The sequence below is a fragment of the Octopus bimaculoides genome, chromosome 24 (assembly GCF_046866305.1).
Source record: "Octopus bimaculoides isolate indiv1 chromosome 24, ASM4686630v1, whole genome shotgun sequence".
Lineage (NCBI taxonomy): Eukaryota > Metazoa > Mollusca > Cephalopoda > Octopoda > Octopodidae > Octopus > Octopus bimaculoides.
Genome location: NC_142951.1, coordinates 24,927,044 through 24,950,101, shown reverse-complemented (window position 1 = coordinate 24,950,101; position 23,058 = coordinate 24,927,044). Strand labels below are relative to the sequence as shown.

General features: G+C 36.1%; 1 protein-coding gene across 6 annotated transcripts in view; it reads left to right on the top strand.

Moving 5' to 3' along the window:
* The first annotated feature begins 17,297 nt into the window (after nucleotides 1-17,297).
* The window catches only part of LOC106878722 (uncharacterized), a 145,563-nt gene continuing 139,802 nt past the window's right edge, over nucleotides 17,298-23,058 (top strand). Inside the window, exon 1 of one of the 6 annotated variants that reach the window (XM_089340928.1) lies at nucleotides 17,298-17,426. The gene's annotated coding sequence lies outside the window, so the exon portion shown is untranslated. Of the gene's footprint in view, nucleotides 17,427-18,218; nucleotides 18,542-20,638; nucleotides 21,086-22,878; nucleotides 22,963-23,058 lie in introns of those variants that run through there. The other 5 variants (XM_089340930.1, XM_089340934.1, XM_089340931.1 and 2 more) reach the window with 5 other exon arrangements.

The following is a 23,058-nucleotide window of genomic DNA, read 5'->3' as shown; positions in this document are numbered from 1 at the left end:
AGAAGTGTGACGAAAGAACTCTGGCCGAAATAAGATTAAGATTAATGTAATATAAAGCTGAAGCAAATTAACACCAAATATACAGTGCGTGTGTTTTTATTGGCTAAACTGGCAATATAAATATATATATATATATATATATATATATGTATGTGTGTGTATATACACACACACGCACATACCTAAACATATATATAGAAAAATACACAAATAAATAGATATGTAAATGCTATATATATATATATATATATATATGTATGTATATATATATATAAATAATAATAAAGAGTAAAAATCATTAATGATTTTACCAGGGGGTCGGCATGGAAATAAAAACCTTATAAGTAAATTTTACAAATATTCTAATAATTATATACATAATTATAACAAGGGATTGGCTATAAGCCTCTCCATGCGCTAGAAAAATAGATGCCTAAACATGCTATTACCACCTTAAAAACTCTGAAAAATAAAACAGTCCATGTTTTATTTTTCAGAGTTTTTAAGGTGGTAATAGCATGTTTAGCTGTCTATTTTTCTAGCACATAGAGAGGCTTATAGCTAATCCCTTGTTACAATTATGTACATAATTATTAGAAAAATATATATATATCTTTGAATATTGGATCTCACAGAGACAATGACAAACGACCGCAACCTTTGGAGATATGCTGTGCTCAAGAAGACCTGACAAGCCAATTGAGGTCATAGCTGTGGCCAATGCTGGTGTCACATAACTGGCCCATTTAAAAGTACCCTTCAATCATTGGGCAATATGTCGAGTTTGTGAAGACCTGTTGAACCAAGTGAAATTGTAGTCATGGTCGATGCCAGTGCTGCCTGACTGGCTCCCATGCTGGTGGCACAGAATGCACCCACTACACTCTCGAAGTGGTTGGGATTAAGAAGAGCATCCAGCTGTAGAAACCTTGCCAAAACAGATTGGAGCCTGGTGCAGTCTCCTGGCTTGCTAGTCTCCAGTCAAACCGTCCAACCCATGCCAGCATGGAAAGTGGATGTTAAACAATGACGTATCTTTTATATTTTAGTTGTTTCAGTCATTAGACTGCGGCCATGCTGGAGCACCGCTTTGAAAAGCCTTTAGTTGAATGAATTGGCCCTAATACTTATTTTTTTGCTAAGACTGGTACTTATTCTATCAGTCTTATTGCTGAACTTCTAAGTTATGGGGACATTAAAAATGCTGATTGTCAAGTGGTGGTGGGGGACACATTCATATGCAAAGATACACACATACACAATATATATATAAATATATATATACATGACTGGCTTCTTTCAGTTTCCATCTACCAAACCTACTCACAAGACTTTGGTTGGCCTGAGGTTAAAGTAGAAGACACTTTCCCAAGGTGCCACTCAGTGGGACTGAACCTGGAACCATGTAGCTGGGAAGCAAGCTTCTTGCCGCATAACCACAGCTACACACACATACAAATATATGTACATACACACAAATATGTGTGTGTGTATTTAGCAATACTCAACTTAAATACATAGCATCTTTACATGAAACTTTTGAACCATGGCTATCATTTGTTAATATGATCACCACTAAATAAAATAGTTTATTCTTTGCTGTCCCTGTATGTTGAGTCAGAAAGTAAAACTATTGCTTAACTCATACAACACTGTCACCTTTCCTTTCCACTACCTTTCAATCCAATTAACTACTTCAGCTTGTTCATTACTATGAACATTTACAACAGTTCAGAGCAATCAAAACTGATAAACAACATGAAAGCGGCGAACAACTAAAGTTTTTTCTTTAGGCTAATTTCATTGACCCCACCGCTATTCCTATTTTATTACCAATAGCTTGTGCAGCTCACAGACAAATATGGGTCACTAAGATCTCTATTTTCAAACATTGCAGAAGAAAAGTCTGTAGCAGGTCTCTGCCTCAGTTTGAGTCACCTCAATCAGATTTCCAGTTTAGAACCATAGACTAATAATATTGTCGTAAATGACATAACCAGCTGTGAACCTAATCATATTGCCATAGAAGGCTTTGAAGTTCATAATCATCAACACCACCACCACCATTATTGTTATTCTCTTTTACTCTAATACTTGTTTCAGCCATTTGACTGTGGCCATGCTGGAGCACCACCTTTTTAGTCGAATCAAATCGACCCCAGGACTTATTCTTTGTAAGCCCAGTACTTATTCTATCGGTCTCTTTTGCTGAACCGCTAAATTACAGGGATGTAAACACACCAACATCGGTTGTCAAGCGATGTTGGGGGGACAAACACAGACACATACACACACACACACACCAATATATATACATATATATGACAGGCTTCTTTCAGTTTCCGTCTATCAAATCCACTCACAAGGCTTTGGTCGGCCCAAGGCTATAGTAGAAGACACTTGCCCAAGGTGCCACGCAGTGGGACTGAATCCAGAACCATGTGGATCATAAGCATGCTACTTACCACACAGCCACTCCTACGCCTGTTTTCCATGCTGGCATGGGTTGGACAGTTTGACCAGGGCTGGCAAGCAGGAGGGCTGCATCAGGTTCTAGTCTGGTTTGGCTTGGTTTCTATGACTGGATGCCCTTCCTTATGTCAGCCACTTTACAGTGTGTGCTGGGTTCTTTTCATGTGACACTGGCACAGGCACATTTACCTGGCGCCGTACAAGTGCTTGCGAAATTAGTGATGTTGACTTTAAAGAAAAATTAAGTAAATTCCTGCCAAATTATATTTCCAAATATTCTAGAAGCTTCGCTTGGAATTATAAAAAACTGGAGTGTTAAATCACTGAAGAGAACCGCTTTAGACACTGTTGCATAACATACCTTGTATTCTATGTTTGGCAAAAAGTAATCAATCTGCATTTAAATTGATGTAATGATTACATTGTTCAATTAAATAGAAAATTTGCTCCAATGGATTTCATCTGACTCATGCCAATATGGTGACACACTGGGCGAAATGCTTGGTGGTATTTCGTCTGCCATTACATTTTGAGTTTAAATGCTGCTGAAGTTGACTTTGCCTTTCATCTTTTTGGAGTCGATTAAATAAGTACCAGTTATGTGCTAGGATCGATGTAATCAACTTAATCCCTTTGTCTGTCCTTATTTGTCCCCTCTATGTTTAGCTCCTTGTGGGCAATAAAGAAATAAATATTGTGAAGGAGACATTAAAATGATGATGATGATGATGATGATGATGATGATGATGATAGGGATCTGGTTAAGAAGGTTGCTTTGCAACCAAAGGGTTTCAGGTTCAATCCCAGTGTGCAGCACTGCCAGTGTCTTCTACTATAGCCCTGGACTAACCAATGCCCTGTGAGAGTCTTTGCTAGATGGAAAGTGTGTGGAAATTTATTATATTTTTATGTCTGTATGTGTGTGTGTGTGTTTGTTCCCCACCACTGCTTGATAACCAATGTTGGTTTATTGACATCCTCATAACTTAGTGGTTTAGCAAAAGCAATCAATGGAATAAGTACCAGACTTAAAAATAAGTCCTGGGGTGGATTTGACTAAACTTTTCAAGTTCTTGCCCCAGCATGACCACAATCAAATGTCTGAAACAAGAAAAAGATGCAAGATAAATGATAGGTGCAGGCGTGGCTGTGTGGCAAGAAGCTTGCTTCCCAACCACATGGTTCCAAGTTCAGTCCCACTGTGTGACACCTTGGGCAAGTGTCTTCTGCTATAGCCTCAGACCAATCAAAGCCTTTTGAGTGGATTTGATAGATAAAAACTTAAAAGTGGAGGTGCATAGATTAGTGGATAGGGCATTGGACTCATGATCGTAAGATTGTGGTTTCAATTCTTGGACTGGGCGACACATTATGTTCTTGAGCAAAACACCTTATTTTCACTTTTCTCTTGTCCACTCAGCTGACAAAAGCAAGTAACCCTGAGACAGACTGGCGTCCCATCCAGGTGGGGAATATATACGCTGTGAAACCAGGAAACTGACCCTTATGAATCAGCATGACTTGAGAAGGTAACTTTACCTTTACCTTACAGAAACTGAAAGAAGCCCGCTGTATATATATGTTTGTATATTTGTGTGTGTGTCTTTGTTTGTCCTCCACTACCACTTGACAACTAATGTAATGTTTACATCTACATAACCTAGCAGTTTGACAAAAGAGACCAATAGAATAAGTACCAGGTTTAAAAAAAAAACAAATGCTGGGGGGTCAAAAATATCCTCCAAGGTGGTGCCCCAGTATGGTGGCCACAGTCCAATGACAGAAACAAGTAAAAGATAAAAGATATCTGTATGCATGTGTATATGAAAGAACAATTATTGTTCTTTAGAATACAGTGTGGGGGAGTATGCTTGAAGGTCAGATAAACTAGAACATCTGTTGCTGTTGCTTAGGTTCAGGAGTGTGTGGAGTGCGTGCATGTGAGAACTGACTCAAATCTTTTGCTATTTACTAGCTTTCTGCAAGCTGTTACTGAACTGGCTTTTTACACTAGAAAAACTTTTAAAAATTCAATTGACATGTTACCATTTTTTAGCTAAACAGACAAATGATGGGACATTTGTATTGTAAGATTTGTACCTTAACTAATAATTCTTTATCACAAGTACATCTTAAAAGACCTGATGCCCTTTAAGATAAAGTAGATTATCTCCCTTCTTCTGTGCTTGAGTTTCACCAATCTTTAGTCACACAAGCAGTGCTATTTTAAGGAAATGCTGTAGGTGGTGTAGCACTGGAGCTCATGATCCATGAATAATATTTTAATGATATGTCACTTGAAAATGGCTCTGGTTACAGGGCTTATATTTAATGGAATTCACATGAATGTGATGGGAATGAATAATGCAGTGAGTGTCCTTTAACTTAACAGTTCAATAATTAGAAAATGATAAAATAAACGTGAGACACAAACAAGTATTCGTGTTACTATGGTTGACCAAAACTTTTGAAAGCATTGCTCCAGTTTGGTCAAAGTTCAATGATGGAGGCTAGTAAAACTATCTTAACTTTTTGCATATCAGAAACCATACTGAGCGATATACCCTTCGCTTTGATGATAGGATATAATTTGAGGGAGTTTGGATTGCTATGCCTAGTCGGTTGAAAAGACTCTGGACAGATATGCTCATTAGCTTGTCTGTGAGCCAAATCTCACCACCAGATGCATAGAGTCATTACATGCAGAAACTCCTTTGATTGCTTCAGTCTAACAAAATATTCTGTCTCAAAAGCATCCTTTGATTACCCTCAAACAGATGGATATCTTTATAATAATTGCATCTTCCTCCAAAGTTGCTGACCTTATAATTCTGTATAATTTTGTTATTATCCTATAAACTTTCTTAACACTAAGTAGCAAATAGGGCCTCTATAACTCTTGTAATTCTGATAAAATATTCTACCATTACCTTATTAATCCCAATAACCCAATAATTTTGAATGTCTACTCTTTACTCTTTTACTTGTTTCAGTCATTTGACTGCGGCCATGCTGGAGCACCACCTTTAGTCGAGCAAATCGACCCCAGGACTTATTCTTTGTAAGCCTAGTACTTATTCTATCGGTCTCTTTTGCCAAACCACTAAGTTACGGGGACGTAAACACACCACCATCGGTTGTCAAGCGATGTTGGGGTGACAAACAGACACACAAACACACACATATATATATATATACATATACATATATACAACGGGCTTCTTTCAGTTTCCGTCTACCAAATCCACTCACAAGGCTTTGGTTGGCCCAAGGCTATAGTAGAAGACACTTGCCCAAGGTGCCACGCAGTGGGACTGAACCCGAAACCATGTGGTTGGTAAGCAAGCTACTTACCACACAGCCACTCCTGCGCCTACTAGGTAATGTTTTAACTATCTAAGGACTGCAAGCTAGCAAAATCATAAGCATGCTGGGTGAAATGCTTAGCAACATTTCTTCTCTCTTTACATTCTGAATTCAAATTCTGCCAAGGTCAACTTTGCTTTTCATCCTTTCGGAGTCAATAAAATAAGTACCAGTTGAACACTGGGGGCAATATAATTGACTTGCTTCTCCCCTAAAATTGCTGGCCTTGTGCCAAAATTTGAAGCCATTATTTTAACTAGCTGCTGCATCTGTGTGATTTTAATTGGTTTACTTTATTCTAGATCTATTCTGACAAATTTTGGTCACTACAAACATTAGGTTAATGTCTTTCAACTTATTGCTTTTATTGGCTCTGCTTTTATTTCTCAAATAAGCTCTAGCCTTTCAACTGATAAATCCCTTGCAACTTATTAACTGATTTCTACATATTTCATTGTCTAACCTACATAAATTCACAAATTTATATCTTTAAGTTAACATGGTTTATTACCAATATGGCTTTCATTATTCTAGGGTGCACATTTATTAAGTCATTTATGCCGATACCATCTTCTTGTTAGTGCATGGACCACTTTCACGCTAATATTTTCTCTATATTTGATTTATCTATTAGCTCTTTTCTTTTTCCTCCTTATATTTCCTTTCCCTCTCTCTTGTCAAGAATTTTCGCATAGAATTTAGCTAGTCAGTGGATTTCTTTTAAATTATTCTCCTTGTATTATAATTAGATGAATTTCCATTAAATGATGCTAATATTCTATTGACTTGGTAATATTCTTTCAGAATACTTTTATCAAGATTAAGTGAATGAACAACTGATGCCGAATTTAAAGCAAAATAGTATAATAAATGGTTTTCAGAGTTGTGCCACCAGATGCCTTTGAATGTATTTTGAAAGGGTCAAATCTCATGCTTGGTATCTACTCTCTGCTGTATGTGAGTAAATTCAGCCACTACTGGCCTTTATTGACAAAATTGCAAGGATTAATGACTTCTTTAGGATACTCCAGTCTGATTTGGCATGGTTTCTATGGCATATGTATATGCATCATGGATTCTCCTATTGTTAGAAAACTTATGTACATATATATACCATAGTTTTCGGTGTATGATCCACGGTTTCTATCAGCTAAACGGGCAAAAATGGGTCTTATGCAGTTGTTAATACAGGATGCTGTGGATATTTTCAAACTGTTTTCGTTTCTCATGTTTTCTAACCAATTGATCAATTGATGCCCCATAATTTTGCATGTGTTTATTGTACCCCAATGGGGTATTGCATGGATAAGTTGTAATTTTTGGGCTGCGTGTCGATTGGCAGTGCAGTTCATAAAGAATTCATTATCATAATAGGTGCAGATGTGACTGTGTAGTAAGAAGCTTGCTCCCCAACCACATAGTTCCGGGTTCAATCCCACTGCGTGGCAGCTTGGGCAAGTGTCTTCTACTATCGCCTCGGGCCGACTAAAGTCTTGAGAGTAGATTTGGTAGACGGAAACTAAAAGAATCCCGTCGTGTATATATATATATATATATACAGATATATTTGTGTGTGTGTTTGTGTCTGTCCCCATCCACCACTTGGCAACCGCTGTTGGAGTGTTTACATTCCAGTAACTTAGCGGTTCGGCAAAAGACCGAGAGAATAGGTCCAAGGGTTAAAAAGCCCCCTCCAAAAAACAAAAAAAAAAACAAGTGCTGGGGTCAATTCATTCAACTAAAAATTCAAGGCGGTGTCCCAGTAGGGCCGCAGTCTAATGACTGAAACAAGTAAAAGAAAAAACAAAAGATAACTGAAATTTCTAAATCTTAGTAATGATATGTTAAGTAGGAATGATAGAAAGTAGGATTATGAATGAATGAATGGACATTTCCAGGCATTGCAATGCAGCATAGAGCCATGCTGTAATTGCAACAATATTTTTTTTTTTGGGTTCTGCTAGTTCATGTAAACAACGACGTTTTATAATATTGTAATAACTGGGAATAAAGTTTGAAACACGCTGACGTACATTCTAAAAGAAGTTGGTTGAAATAAGTGATCACAACAACGTACATGTTGACTGGTTCTTGTTATTGATGAAAATTCAATGTGTCAGCTGACCTGATTTTTGAAGAATTATCCTTGCTATTTTTGGTCAAAACCAGCGACCAGTCATCAAAATAATGACATTCACTGAATGGATGGAAATAGTCTGAAAATAGTCTGTTGTAAACAGGAACAAAGCTCGCAAACATTTTATAATATATTTAAGTAAAGGTTATGCATGTTTGTGTGTGTGTATGGGGGTGGTGCACAATGAGAGTTTTTTACTGCCTTTTTGACTTTGAGACAAAATATATTTTTTACAAATGTTCACTCGCTTACAAAAAGTATATTAGTTAAACAAATGACCTCTAAATGCATTAAAAGTATTATAAGCATGATCTAATCGCTATTTTAGAAAATTATCGCCGTTCTCTTTGAGCATATAAAAGACAAATTTAGCTGGGATAAAATGAGGGTAAATTTTGATCCTTTCACCTGCACGATTTTCACTAAAAAACAAAGAAACTTCGGATTTTTTTGCGTGGAACCAAGTACCCTGACCTCCTAATATGTTGCAAACTCCTTATTTTTGTTCAGAAAAAAAGGGCTCCCCCTCCCCATATCCCAGAATCATTGGAAAAAATTTTTTTTTTCGTTGAATGAATTCTGGTGACCTCCTAATATGCTACAAGACCCATTTTTTAGTCTGGAAAATGGGGTGGGGTGAGGTGGAAGCCTCGGAAATTTCACCCCCCACCCCCATTGATCTTTTCTCCTGCACGATTTTCACTAAGAAAAAAAAAAAAACTCGGATTTTTTGCATAGAATCAAGTACTCTGACCTCATGATAAGATGAATTCACTGCTTCATTTCTCCAGAATCTCATTTGAAAACAGATTCATACACACCAATATCCATCCTTAGACAGCAAAAGGACCAGAAATAAAAAAAAAAAAAATTTTAATATCTAGATCAAATGAAAGAAGATCAGTGACAAATGGCACATGATATGAAATTAACAAAACTCAGCTATTTAAAAAAATCTCAACATGAAATATTCTCTATGGTTTCTTCATGATCCTCTGAAGTGAGTCTCTTCCCGATATATTTACGCACCATGCAGTTAAAAAGAAATTATTGAAAATAGTCATTACTTACTCCTAGATATAATTTTTTGAAACTTGAAAATTATCACATTAGATTTTAGTGTGAGAAAAAATTGACTTGGAATCCGACAAAGGAAAGAATATTGATTATTCAACACCAAAAATTATCTAGATATTTTATTAGCAACCTCAATTATAATCTGGTCAAAATTGAGGAAAAATATCTTGAAAAAAAAAGTACCTGTCACTTGACTGTGTTTCAGACTCTCTCAACTTCAACAACTATACTGACCAATTTTTACTCCTAAAGATGATGCAACAGTACAAAGTAACGATGCAATACTTGCAATGCAATGATTTCAAACAGGTAGGGAGAAAAGAACGAGAACTAAGAAATTACTAATTTTGCATCCCCGCCATATATGTGTATACATCTATATATATATATATATATATATATATATATATATATATATATATATATATAATTATTTTGAAGATACAGATACCTCTTAAAAAGAGATGTTAACATCGAAATTTCACCGGTTTAATCTTATATATTGATGAAATATTCAGGAGTTCAGTATTACTTAATACTATTGGTGTTTATTGTTTAATGATAGGCACTAATTAAGTATATTATGGAGTTCAATGATTGCTTTTCAGTATATTTCAGTATAGTATATAAGAAGAAAAGGTGAATTTTAACAAATAAATATCACTTTATTAACATATCGTCAATTCTCTGTTACCTACTATTGTCTCTATACCTAACTCATTCAATTACAAATTAATAAATAGTATTTTGAAAATAGCAAGTTAAATACTTCATCAGGGTGAGAATTAAACACAAAAGGAATCACATCATAATTGACTGGGTTATCATCAACAGACTCAATATGTCAATGCTGTGATGTGATTCCTTTTGTGTCTAATCCTCACCCTGATGAAGTATTTAACTCGCTATTTTCAAAATGCGACTTTAATTTATTAATTTGTAATTGAATGAGTTAAGTATGGAAACAATTGGAGGTAACAGAGAATTGACAATATGTTAATAAATTGATGTTTATCTGTTAAAACTCTCCAGTTTATTCTTCTTCTTATATATGTCTATATATACTTGCATTTTCAGATACTTTCTGTAGAGAGACTTATGATATAAGGATCGACTTTTATCATGTCAATATTCTAGTCATCAATGGCTTACTCTAGAGACAGGAACAAATTGGTCTTGAATGAAAATCAAAATGTGAGTTAATCTGAGTCTACTCACATTTGTTCATTTTGAGCAAGAGTGAAATAATGTGCCTTTAACTGTATTTACTCAGCCATTGGATTTCTTGGAGGGAGAGATAGACAGAGATGCGAGTCCACCAGTCTGCCTTTGATTTTGGTGGCTTTTTAGTTTTATCATTAGGAAAAAAGCAGGAAATCCTCGGGCATTCTCGATTCACAGACAGTTTGTTGTCGAATAAAATGAAAGCAAATTGTCTTTAAAAGAATAAAATTGCGATAGAAATCGGAAGTGATGACTGACATGCAAAAATTTAATAAAACGTGTTTGGTATCTTATGGATTGGCTTCCTATGTGAGTTTCAGCAACTTCTATACTCATGAAGGTGTCAATCATTCACTCAATTTTGGGTAATTTCCTATTTTACATTCTTAAAATCATAGTGATCCAAAAGGTTTATTTCAGTAGAACATTTCATAATTTTAAGTGATATACTCTACGAACAGTGACTAAAAAGGTGAGTAAAAATGTTAAACTTATTTTGAAAAGAGTTTCGCCTTGGACACATGAGAATTCTTCAACAGTCCACGACGAGCATACTATGCAAGACTCGTCGCTGAATCTGACAAAGCTCGAGCTAGTGTCGTAATTGTATGCCTTTCATTGATTATCAGCTGATCTGTAAGTATTTCGTTGGGATTTACAATAAAACGAGGAGCAGCAGGGCGTCCATGAAATATGCTAATTGAGTTGGAATGAAACTGAATATAAAACAAATTCGATTTTACGAACGACAAATAGGAAATTACTCAATTTTGTTGATTCAAACGATGACAGCATCCATAGACAGATAATAAAAAGGTTATAGATGCTCGTCAAGAAGAAACTTAGGCAACAATGTGGGATAAGTGATGATTTATTTCCATCAAGTGTATGTATGGTGAAATAAATTTAGAGACCATGAAAAACCATTCTCCAGTCTCATTTCATGCATCAATGACTGTGATGTTTTATCGTAAGGTCAGGGTACTTGGTGGAAGCGCAATGGCCCAGTGGTTAGGGTAGCGGACTCATGGTCATAGGATCGCAGTTTCGATTCCCAGACTGGGTGTTGTGAGTGTTTATTGAGCGAAAACACCTAAAGCTCCACGAGGTTCCGGCAGGGGATGGTGGCGAACCCTGCTGTACTCTTTCACCACAGCTTTCTCTTACTCTTACTTCCTGTTTTTGTTGTGCCTGTAATTCAAAGGGTCAGCCTTGTCACACTGTGTCACGCTGAATATCCCCAAGAACTACGTTAATGGTACACATGTCTGTGGAGTGCTCAGCCACTTGCACATTAATTTCACGAGCAGGCTGTTCTGTTGATCAGATCAACTGGAACCCTCAACGTCGTAGTGCCAACAACAACAGGGTACTTGATTCCATGCCGTAAGTGAGATTGTTTTCATCTTATATAAGATATACGTACAGATTTCATGCTATATTAAATATATTGGTGAAATTTTGGTTTAAATACCCCATATAACCCCTCATAACTTAAAAATTTTTTTGGAAATTTCAGAAATTTGTATTCTACATTTGGGAATTCATACGATTATGCAAAAAAGAAATTTTTGTGGTGTGTCATTTAAGTGCGAATTAGCTGTTATTTTTAGCCCATCTCACAACCACCTGATACTTTTCTCATTTCTGTGTCACTCTGGCATGTATCGATGTCTTTCGTTCAAATTCCGCCGAGGTCGACTTTGCCTTCCATCCTTTCAGTGTCAACAACGTAAGTACCAGTTGAATACTGAGGGTCGATGTAATCGATTTATCCCTTCCACGAACTCGCTGGCCTTGTACCAAAATTTGAAATCAATATTTGACAGAATTATGGTTTAGGCACCTCATATAATCCCTCACAACTTTATGTTTTTTGGAATTTTCAGAAAAACTTAGCAAATATGTGTTCTGCACATGGGAATTCATATGATTATATATATAAAAAAAATATTTTTTATCCCCCTCCCCATAAATCCTAAAAGTCACACTCTTTTTTCGAATTTTTTTTTTTAAATATAAGAGTTTAAAATACGGATAGTTCGAATTTTTTGCTTAAATCCCAGCAATGGACCACCTCAAAACTCAAGAGCCACATTGAAATTATATTGCTCACGTATAAATATGTAACGCTAGATGTTAGGTTTTTGTGAAGAGTTAGAGGTTACTAATTGTAACGATAAATGTTTGTTTGTAGCGATGTTAATTTTGTGTAGTTACCAATTGTAACGGTTATAAGATGAACGATGAACAGTGATCGAAGTTGTAAAGAAATATTTATTTATCGTTACTTTAATAAATGCCATACCACGACGGGTATGCAAGGTAAAGAAAGTTAATTTCGGCCTGTATATGTGTGTACACGTTCTTGTAGTAGTTAACAGACAGTTGTAGGGTGTACGACGTTGTCTCAGCTGCTGGCAGTAAACTTAATTTTCCCCTCTAGCCAAGGTTCTAGCTGGTCAGCCAGACGTCGTTCTCATTGAGTCGTCACCATGTGACTACACTGGTTGAGTCGTCACCGACTGGTGACTAAACTAAATTTTTCTTGGGATTTCCTTGCTTTTATAACAATCCAGAAGGATAGATATATTATTGAGAACAATGGATTCAGTTGGTGGTCCTGTTATCTCTATTCTAGATGTTCGTGGAGTAGAAGAGGTTATGAAGGGTCAAGTGGTGAAGACATTGTTTCGGCCTAGCTAAAGGCATCTGGAAAATATTAAACTGCTGTCAGAGAAAAACTATTGTTCCACCGTGGGAAAAGTTCTGTTGCAGTGTTGATTTAAATTCGGCTATAGTGGATCGAATCCACTTCATGCATGCAAGATCCACTACAAATATTTCAGAATCAAAGAATATAACTCGCCGAAATGCGGAAGGTTGTTTTTATTGGCGTGTGTATTCAACGAACCACTAACTCACACCTATCATTCATAATATAGATTTTAAGTTTTTGGTAATTCAGATTTTTAAAAATAGTAATGGGTCTCTTGGGAAATACCATGGCTGTCATGGATTTCATTGATGTTGTTCACATGACAGTGTCATTCCTCTTGGAATAGTTCCACTTAATTTACATCATATAAAACACTTGCGGAAGGTATGAATTTCCAAGCTTCCTAACGGCTTCCTAGAAATCATTGGAACTATAAACTACTTTTACTAGGGGGTCATTTTATTTTGTTTGGAAAGAATTTATTTATTTATCATATCTATATTAGTAGATATTAATTTCTAGCATGGGCAAACATTCTCAAATTTTAAGCAGTGGATATTGATTTCTTATGCTTAAGAGATCGTATTTAAACACGAGGGAGATTACGTAACATTAATGGTTTTCTCCAATGCATTAGCAGAGTAAATAAAAGAGAAAATCGTTTCAGTCGGGAATCAGGGCTTGTGAAGTAAAGAGAACTATTGGTTTCCTTTGATTTGGAACAATACCCTAAATATTTTGATGTGAAAAACGAGTTGCTGTAATATATTGATTCTGCAAGCTGGCAGAATCGTTAGCGCGCCGGGCGAAATGCTTTATGGTATTTCTTCTGCCGTTACGTTCTGAGTTCAAATTCCGCCCAGGTCGACTTTGCCTTTCATCCTTTCGGGGTCGATAAATTAAGTACCTGGGGTCGATGTATTCGACTTAATCCCTTTGTCTGTCCTTGTTTAGCCCCTTGTGGGCAATAAAAAAATAAGAATCGTTAGCACGCAGGGTAAAATACTTCGTGGCATTTCGTCAATCTGTACATTTTGAGTTCAAATAATGCTGAGGTCGACTCTTTCGGGGTCGAGAAAATAAGTAGCAGTTGAGCACTGAGATTAATGTAATCGATTACACTTTATTGTATAATTCCAGCTGTTAGTGTGGAAACAAAGACAGGAGTGGCAGTGTGGTAAGTTGTTTGCTTACAAACCACATGGTTCCGGGTTCAGTCTCACTGCGTGGCACCTTGGGAAAGTGTCTTCTACTATAGCCTCGGGCCGACCAAAGCCTTGTGAGTGGATTTGGTAGACGGAAACTGAAAGAAGCCCGTCGTATATATGTATATGTATATATATATGTATGTATGCTTGTGTGTCTGTGTTTGTCCCCCCAACATCGATTGATAACCGATGCTGGTGTGTTTACGTCCCCGTAACTTAACGGTTTGGCAAAAGAGACCGATAGAATAAGTACTAGGCTTACAAAGAATAAGTCCTGGGGTCGATTAGCTCGACTAAAAGGCGGTGCTCCAGCATGGCCACAGTCAAATGACTGAAATAAGTAAAAGAGTAAAGTGTGGGCTGGTAGAATCGTTAGGAAGTCGGCGAAATCGTTTAACGGCATTTCTTCCGGCTTTTTACGTTCTGGGTTCAAATCCCATCGAAGTCAACTTTGCCCTCATCCTTTCAGGGTTGATAAAATAAGTACCAGTTGGACCCTGGAGTCGATGTAATCAACTTACCACGAACCCTTAATATTGCTGTCTTTGTGTCAAAATTTGAAACTTTATGTGGAAACTGAAGAATTTCAGTCTTCATTTATGACTTCAATGGATACTCTCTCTTTACTCTTTTACTTGTTTCAGTCATTTGACTGCGGCCTTGCTGGAGCACCGCCTTTTTAGTCGAGCAAATCGACCCCAGGACTTATTCTTTGGAAGCCTAGTACTTATTCTATCGGTCTCTTTTGCCGAACCGCTAAGTTACGGGGACGTAAACACACCAGCATCGGTTGTCAAGCGATGCTGGGGGGACAAACACAGACACACAAACATATACACATACATATATATACACATATACGACAGGCTTTTTTTCAGTTTCCGTCTACCAAATCCACTCACAAGGCTTTGGTCGGCCCGAGGCTATAGTAGAAGACACTTGCCCAAGGTGCCACACATGTATGATTTTCTAAGAAAACCGAGATAAATTAATACTGCAGGTTTTCTACAAAATCTCGACGGAGAAAGCTTTGCTTTTAATTCTTTTAGGGTCAATAAAAGTACCAGTCAAATATTGAGGTTGATTTCTACCACCATTTCCTCCCCGCCTACCTGAATCGACTATATGAACAGACTACCGTGAATACAAGAAAGATCGTTAACCTGCTTATGTTACTGTTTGAATAAAGGTGAGGTGACGAGCTGATAAAATCGTTAGCACTCTGGGGGGAAATGGTTAGCGGCATTTCGTACGTTCTGAGTTCAAATTCCACCGAGGTTGACATAGCATTTCATCCTGTTGGACTCGATAAAATAAGTATTAGTTGAAAACTTGGGTAGATGTGATCGACTCATCTCTTTTCCCGAAATTGCTGACCTTATGTCAAAATTTGAAGTTGATATTATTGTTTATATGTTTTAATATCTTTCACACTGATTCTGTCATTCCAATTTAATTCTTAATCTTTGCCTTTTAGGATAAGGATAGGATAAAGATCCTTCCTGAATCACATAGGACCGGTTTCCTGGTTTCAGAAGCGTATATATTCCCCACCTGGTCCCTTTTTGCCAGCTGAGTGGACTGGAGCAAAGTGAAATGAAATGTTTTGCTCAAGAACACAACATATCGCTCAGTCCCGGAATCGAAACCACAATCTTACACACATGACTCTAACACCCTAACTACTGAGTCACACACTTCCACAATCTTTGCCTTTAACTTTCCGTTTTTCTTATTCATTTACTCTTTGTCTCTTTCTCCCTTTCTTCCGATTACTCTTAATATTTCTGTCTTTTTTTTATCGTCTGTTTACTTCAATTTCTCTTTCGATAAATTCATTCACTTTCTCCTTCATCTTACCTTTTTAATTAACACACATTTGCCCATGTTTTTCACAAACAGTAGGAATCCTTTTCTTCCTTTTTTTTCTTTTACTCATTTCTTTTAATCCTTTTATTGTTTTGTCTCTTTCTTTTCTCGATAGACGCGGTTGCTCGAACCCATTAGAAGTAGGAATCAAATCTCCCTCAAATTAACATAATACAGACTTAAATATTGAACCACGCATTCAAGAATGAAATTCTTGACTGACAAAAAAAAAAAAACGAAGGTAATTTCCTATTTTGACGTTCATAAAATCATGGCGAACCAAAAAGTTTATTTCAGTAAAACATTTCATAATTATAAATGGAACACACTACGAACAGCGAGTAAAAAAATGAGGGAAAATGTTAGACTCATTTTGAAAAGAGTTTCGCCCTGGGCCTTGGGTACATGTGATAAATCATGGCGAACCAAAAAGTTTCGCTCTGGGTCCTGGGTACATGTGATATAATTCTTCACCAATCGGGCATACCAAGCAAGACAAATCGCTGAATCTGACAAAGATCGAGCCAGTGTCGTAATTGTATGCCTTTCGTTGATTATCTGCTGATCCGTAAGTATTTCGTTGGGATTCACAATAAAACGAGGAGCAACAGGGCGTCCACGAAATATGCTAATCGGGTTGAAATGAAACTGAAACTAAAACAAATTCGATTTTACGAACGTCAAATGGGAAATTACTATCACGAATTAGACTAGATGATCAAGGCAGGAGCGCCTTTGATCCACAAGTCTGCATCGGGACGTACTCTTTTACTTGTTTCAGTCATTTGACTGCGGCCATGCTGGAGCACCGCCTTTAGTCGAGCAAATCGACACCAGGACTTATTCTTTGGATGCCTAGTACTTATTCTATCGGTCTCTTTTGCCGAACCGCTAAGTTACGGGGACATAAACACACCAGCATCGGTTGTCAAGCGATGTTGGGGGGACAAACAGACATACAAACATATACATACATGTATATATACATATATACGATGGGCTTCTTTCATTTTCCGTCTACCAAATCCACTGACAAGGCTTTGGTCGGCCCGAGGCTATAGTAGAAGACACTTGCCCAAGGTGCCACGCAGTGGGAATGAACCCAGAACCATGTGGTTGGTAAGCAAGCTACTTACCACACAGTCACGTAGTACATATTCTAAAACTGGAAAGGCCCAGAGATTAGCATGCTCTTCTCCGTACCCATTGGACCAGGGCCGACCAAATGATAGTGATGGTAATGGGGGGAGGGGCGAAGAAGACTCCTTTCATTGTTCAGTACCTCTTCCTTCTCCTCCTCATCACTCTTATCGTCTGTCTTGCAATCGATTAATGTCCTTTTTAACCTGAAACCGTAAGTTACCTCAATTATTTCTTATGGAATTTTAAAAAATTATTATGCTTCTAAATATGGTTTAATTTCACATATGTAATAATACAGCACGAGATGAAAAAACTTCAATCAATTAAGATTATCCAAACAGTTAAATATTAAGGAAGATAAATAGAGATAAGATAAAGAAAAAAAAATCTCTCTCGCTGTCTTTTTCTCTCACTGTCTTATCATGTCCCTCTCTTACTCTCTCTTATTATGTCCCTCTCTCTTACTTTCTCTCCTCCTCTCTCACTCTCTTATTATGTCTCTCTCTTATTTTCTCCCCTCCTCTCTCTCTCTTTCACACGTTTTCTTATTTAATCTGTTTTGTCTTTCATCTCGTGGTGATTTTCTTCTTTTTTTTTTTGTCCCCCATAATCGCCGCTTTCAAATAACATACTTGCTTGGCAAAGTAAGTGGCTTTGATCTGAGATCGATGTGTTGAAAACGAAACCAGTTGTTAGAAAACATCGTGGGAAAATGACTATTTTTATATATATATATATATATATATATATATATATATATATATATATATATATATATATATATAAATCATGTAATCAGTATGCGTGCACGCAATGACCAGAAGTTGTTGCGTACTAGTACCGAAAGATCGCCCCGATGCTGGTGTGTTTACGTCCCCGTAACTTAGCGGTTCGGCAAAAGAGACCGATAGAATAAGTACTAGGCTTACAAAGAATAAGTCCTGGGGTCGATTTGCTCGACTAAAGGCGGTGCTCCAGCATGGCCGCAGTCAAATGACTGAAACAAGTAAAAGAGAGTAAACACCTGAATTTTTCTATCATGTTAACTAAATTACATTACTCTAATTTTATTATCGTCGCTCGAAGAGTATTGTGCATCGTAGAATTGAATTAGCACTAGAAATAGATAACACGCCTTGCGGTTTTTATTTTCGTCCCATCAGGGCTGACTCCAACTTTCAAAATTAAGAAACCATAAAAGTAATATAATTTGGGACAGAAACTAAAGGGTGCTGGACTGTCTCTTATAAGTTCACCGGTATTTGGGGGATTTTTTTTTGTTCTGAGTTCAAATCTCATCAGAGCTGACTTAATTCTTGACTACAGGTAAGTACTGGGGCCAGTTTCAATCAATTTTATTCTGTCTTTGCGTACATTTTTATCCGTTCTGCCAGTTTTTACACTTTTAATGTACGCTGTCATTGTCACTTCAAGATCTATGTACATTTCAGAGAGAGAGAGAGTTCAAAGTTCGCCAAGGTCAACTTCGCTTTTCATCCTTTCGGGGTCGATAAAATAAGTACCAGTTGAGCGCTGGGGTCGATGTAATCGACTTATCCCCTCCCCCAATATATATATATATATATATATATATATATATATATATATATATATATATATATATATATATATATATATATATATATATATATATATATATATATATATATATATATATATATATATATATATATATATATATCAATATCAAGCGGTCAATTGGTAGGGTGTGAGATTATTATTATTGCTTCGCAGTCAACAACGCTCCGAGATCAAATCCTGCAAAGGTCGATAAAGTATCAGTCCTGTACAATGGTCGATTCTTCTCTTGGGAAAACCAAGACACATTATTTCACGACGGTGGCGTTATGAGCCCCATAAAGGAGTTTAGAGTCCCGCATATCTATCTATCTATCTATCTATCTATCTATCTGTCTTATCTATCTGTCTTATCTATCTTATCTATCTATCCATGGGTGTATGTATGTAAGATTAATTTCTGTAATTTAGTAAAAAAAATTATGGCTGTAAAGTCAAGTCCACGACTGGACTTCCATTTGCTGTTTTAACCACTTAGAAAGGCATGAATGTCGCACATACTTTCTCAACTCTTCAAAATCTGAACTCCTGTGATCTAAGAAATCTATATTACTTGTATTGATTGCCATGGTGTGGCAGTAAATTCTCACTGAACCAATTCTAACATTATTTCGATTTTTTTTAGATCTCTTTCATGACATCGTTATCGTCTGCCTTCTTCCCCCCTCCTCTGATAGAACATCTGTCGTTTATGTAATTTTTTGAAATTATGGCAAGTTTGCTCTAATACACGCATAAAATAGACGGTTATTTTATTTTATTTTTATTTCATTTGATTAAAAAGCAATTGAATTGGAATAAATATTCGAGGCACAAACAAAATCTGTTTCAAATGTTTGTTTAAAATACATTTTTTAAAAATAGAATTCTGTTCGTTTGACGAAAACTTGTGTCGCCTGCTTGTCTTCTTAATGTCTTCCAATCTTTAATGAACACCAAATGTCTTCCAAATGTCACACTGCACGTTTTGTTATTCTGAATGAATGGTGAGCGTAAATAGACTAAGGATAAAGTTTCGGACGAGTTATGTCAACTACTTGCCAGGATAATTATTAGTAATTCTCGAAACAAGCTATTTAACGTTGGTGACATTATCATGGTATGTTTTGGTTGAAACCAACCGCAAATAGTTATTTAATTAATTTGAGCGGAATTCTTTCAAGAAATAAATATCTGAAAGTTTTTTTCTGCCAACTTGCATAAACACTTCCATCGATTGTACTTCTATTTTATTTAAATCACCTCTTCATTTTTATCTGTACATACGTTATTAGAAGGCTTCTACGTAGCCGCACGACATGCTAGAAATAGCAGACAAATCGCTTTTACAATGGACATTACATACCTTCTTAAACGAGGAAATGAGACATTTTAATAATGTCCTACATACCACGAAAACGAATGCTTTCGATCACAAAATCTACTCAGTCACGGTTGACCTGGGTGCTAAACGTCATCTAATCGTTGTGATGTCATGTATATATATATGTATTTATAAGCAGACATGCTGGTCTATGGAGAATAACTACACATTCACAAAACTTCTACTCTAAAACTCCTGTCAGTGTAAATATAGTCACGTGTTTTTATTTTCTATTTGAACTTAAAATAATAATAATAATAATAAAGAAAAGAAAAAGAAAAGCCTAGTGTTTTCATATATATATTCATTTCATGCTAAAATTGGAAATGTACACCCACAGACTTACACTTGTATGCATGTATGTGTGTGTGTGTGTATTAAATCAAACTGGAAGATAAAATAATCAACACTTGTTTACACAGTCCAACTTTTATATGTATTTCAAGGTTAAGCTTTCAATCTGAGCTCATGTGCTGTCTTATTTCGTATCATAATCAGCATTTGCATGTGGCTGACATGTACATGTAATATGTACCAATACATTATACACACACAAATACCTTTGCATACATACACACACAGATGCATACATAAACATACATATAGACACAAATACATACTATATATATATGTGTGTGTGTGTGTGTGTGTGTCATCAGTGGATCATATATCCGAAAAAAAAGCACAGACGCATATACATGCATACACACATAGACACTGATAGATACATACATACACTTACATACACATTGACGCGCGTATATATATAGACACACAAATACATTCGTATGCAATGACACACAGATACATACACACATATACTTACACACACACACACACACACACACACACACACATACACCAATATATGCGCGGAACTTCGATTTGAACATGAAAGCTTTGTCCGGGTTTGTTATTTTTGTCTCTCTCTTCCTTTCATAATATTTGTTACTAATTCCAATTAAAAGTAGAAAATTAAATTTCTCCTACGTCCTTTTTGTATTTGATGTTCTAAGTTAATTAACCATCTACTGCTATTAAAAACAATTTGACATTTTGTTGATCATAAACACGTAATTTTATGTTATAATCTTTTAAGTACACAAGGCCTTATCTTAAAAAAACACTCCACCCCCCAGTATTTCTAAATAAGAAAATGTACCTTGATTTTATTTATTTATTTTAGAGTGTCACATTTCATATATCCTTTTCCCATGTAATTAGTGACACTCATTAATTCCTCACCAAATGAATCTGATAAAAAGTTTGATGGTTTGCTTAGATGTATGCCTAAAGCTATTAAAGATAAGCACAAAGCCAATTTTAGCTAAGGAATAGGTACAAATGTTTTGAGTTGACCCTAATATATCACTGGTACTTGTATCGATGCTGGATTTAATGAAAGACGGAAATTTACTTCTGCGAGTTTGAATTTAGAGCCAGGAAGTGGTGAACGTACCTACGCAGCTGTTAAGATTCTAAAGGGGTTTTCAAACTTTTTGACTTGCGGACCCCTTTATATTTCAGACTTTACCCTTATAAACGCTTATGAAATTTATACATAAATATTTGCATAAAATAACATATATTTTTACATTTATTTATTTAACAGTATTTAACAAATAGGTTTATTGTCAATTAAAAGATTTCGATTAAAAAACATATATAAAATCAAATTGCCCATAAAAAGTATTTGCTGTCCATGGACCCCCTGTCTTGTCCTTGCGGACCCCCTGTGGTCCGCGGACCACAGTTTGAAAAACCCTGGTTTAGAAGTAACGAAGTAGTCTTGAGATTATTGACAGAAACGAAAGACAAGTGATTTTCATTCGTCAGTAAGCACGACTTTTATACTTTTTGTGATATATCGATTCATTAGTTTTGTATTTACCAGTATCGATATAAACTAATCAAGCCTATTTACTCATCCATCGGTGCTTTTCTGCTTGTGTCTAAACTCGTCTCACCTGTAGGAAGTTTCTTTCATTTTTTGCAAGGTGAGATAAATAAATAAATACCAGTCAAGTACTTAGGTCGGATCTTTTTTAAAACGGGGGCCACATTTTTCATTAACGAAACACTTTGAAACTTGGAACACTGGTAGAATGTGTCATATAAAACATCTTTTTCTCTTAGTCTTCTTAAAAAAAAAAGAAATCCATAAATTATTCCATGTTAAAGTTGTCGTATTTCTGTAATTTCAACCAATCACTGACGTCCATTCAGCCGATATACATTAAGTGCCGACTACATAAACAAACGATTCTGAAACAATTAACCCTAACCCTAACCCTAACTCTAACCCTAACCCTAGGGTTAGGGTTAAGGTTAGGGTTAAAGCAAATTTAAAATGAAAAAAGCAAATAAAACGAAGGTATGGAGATTAAATACGCTTTACATCGCTTAATGAGCAAAAAGGAGTAAAGGTAAACAATTGAATACTTGTCAGTGATTGGTTGAAATTATCGAAATAAGACAATTTTTTACATGAAATAAATTCGAACACAAAAATATTCTTCTGTTCTATAACACAAAATAGATAAGTATACGAAGTTTGAAAGTCTTTCGGTACCAAAAACACTACGTAAAACATTAATGAAAAATGTGGCCCCCGTTTTAAAAAAGATCCCTTAGGTCGGTGTAATCGACTACAGTTGCTGGCCTTGTGCCAAAATTTGAAACAATTTTATCTTCTACTTGTTTCAGTTATTAGACTGCGGCCATGCTGGGGCACCGCCTTGAAGAACTTTTAATTGAATGAATCAACTTCATTACTTTCTTTTTGGTAAGCCTGGTACATATTCCATCAGTCTCTTTTTACTGAACCGCCAAGTTACGGGCACGTGAACACACCAATACCGGTTGTCAAGCGTTGGTAGAG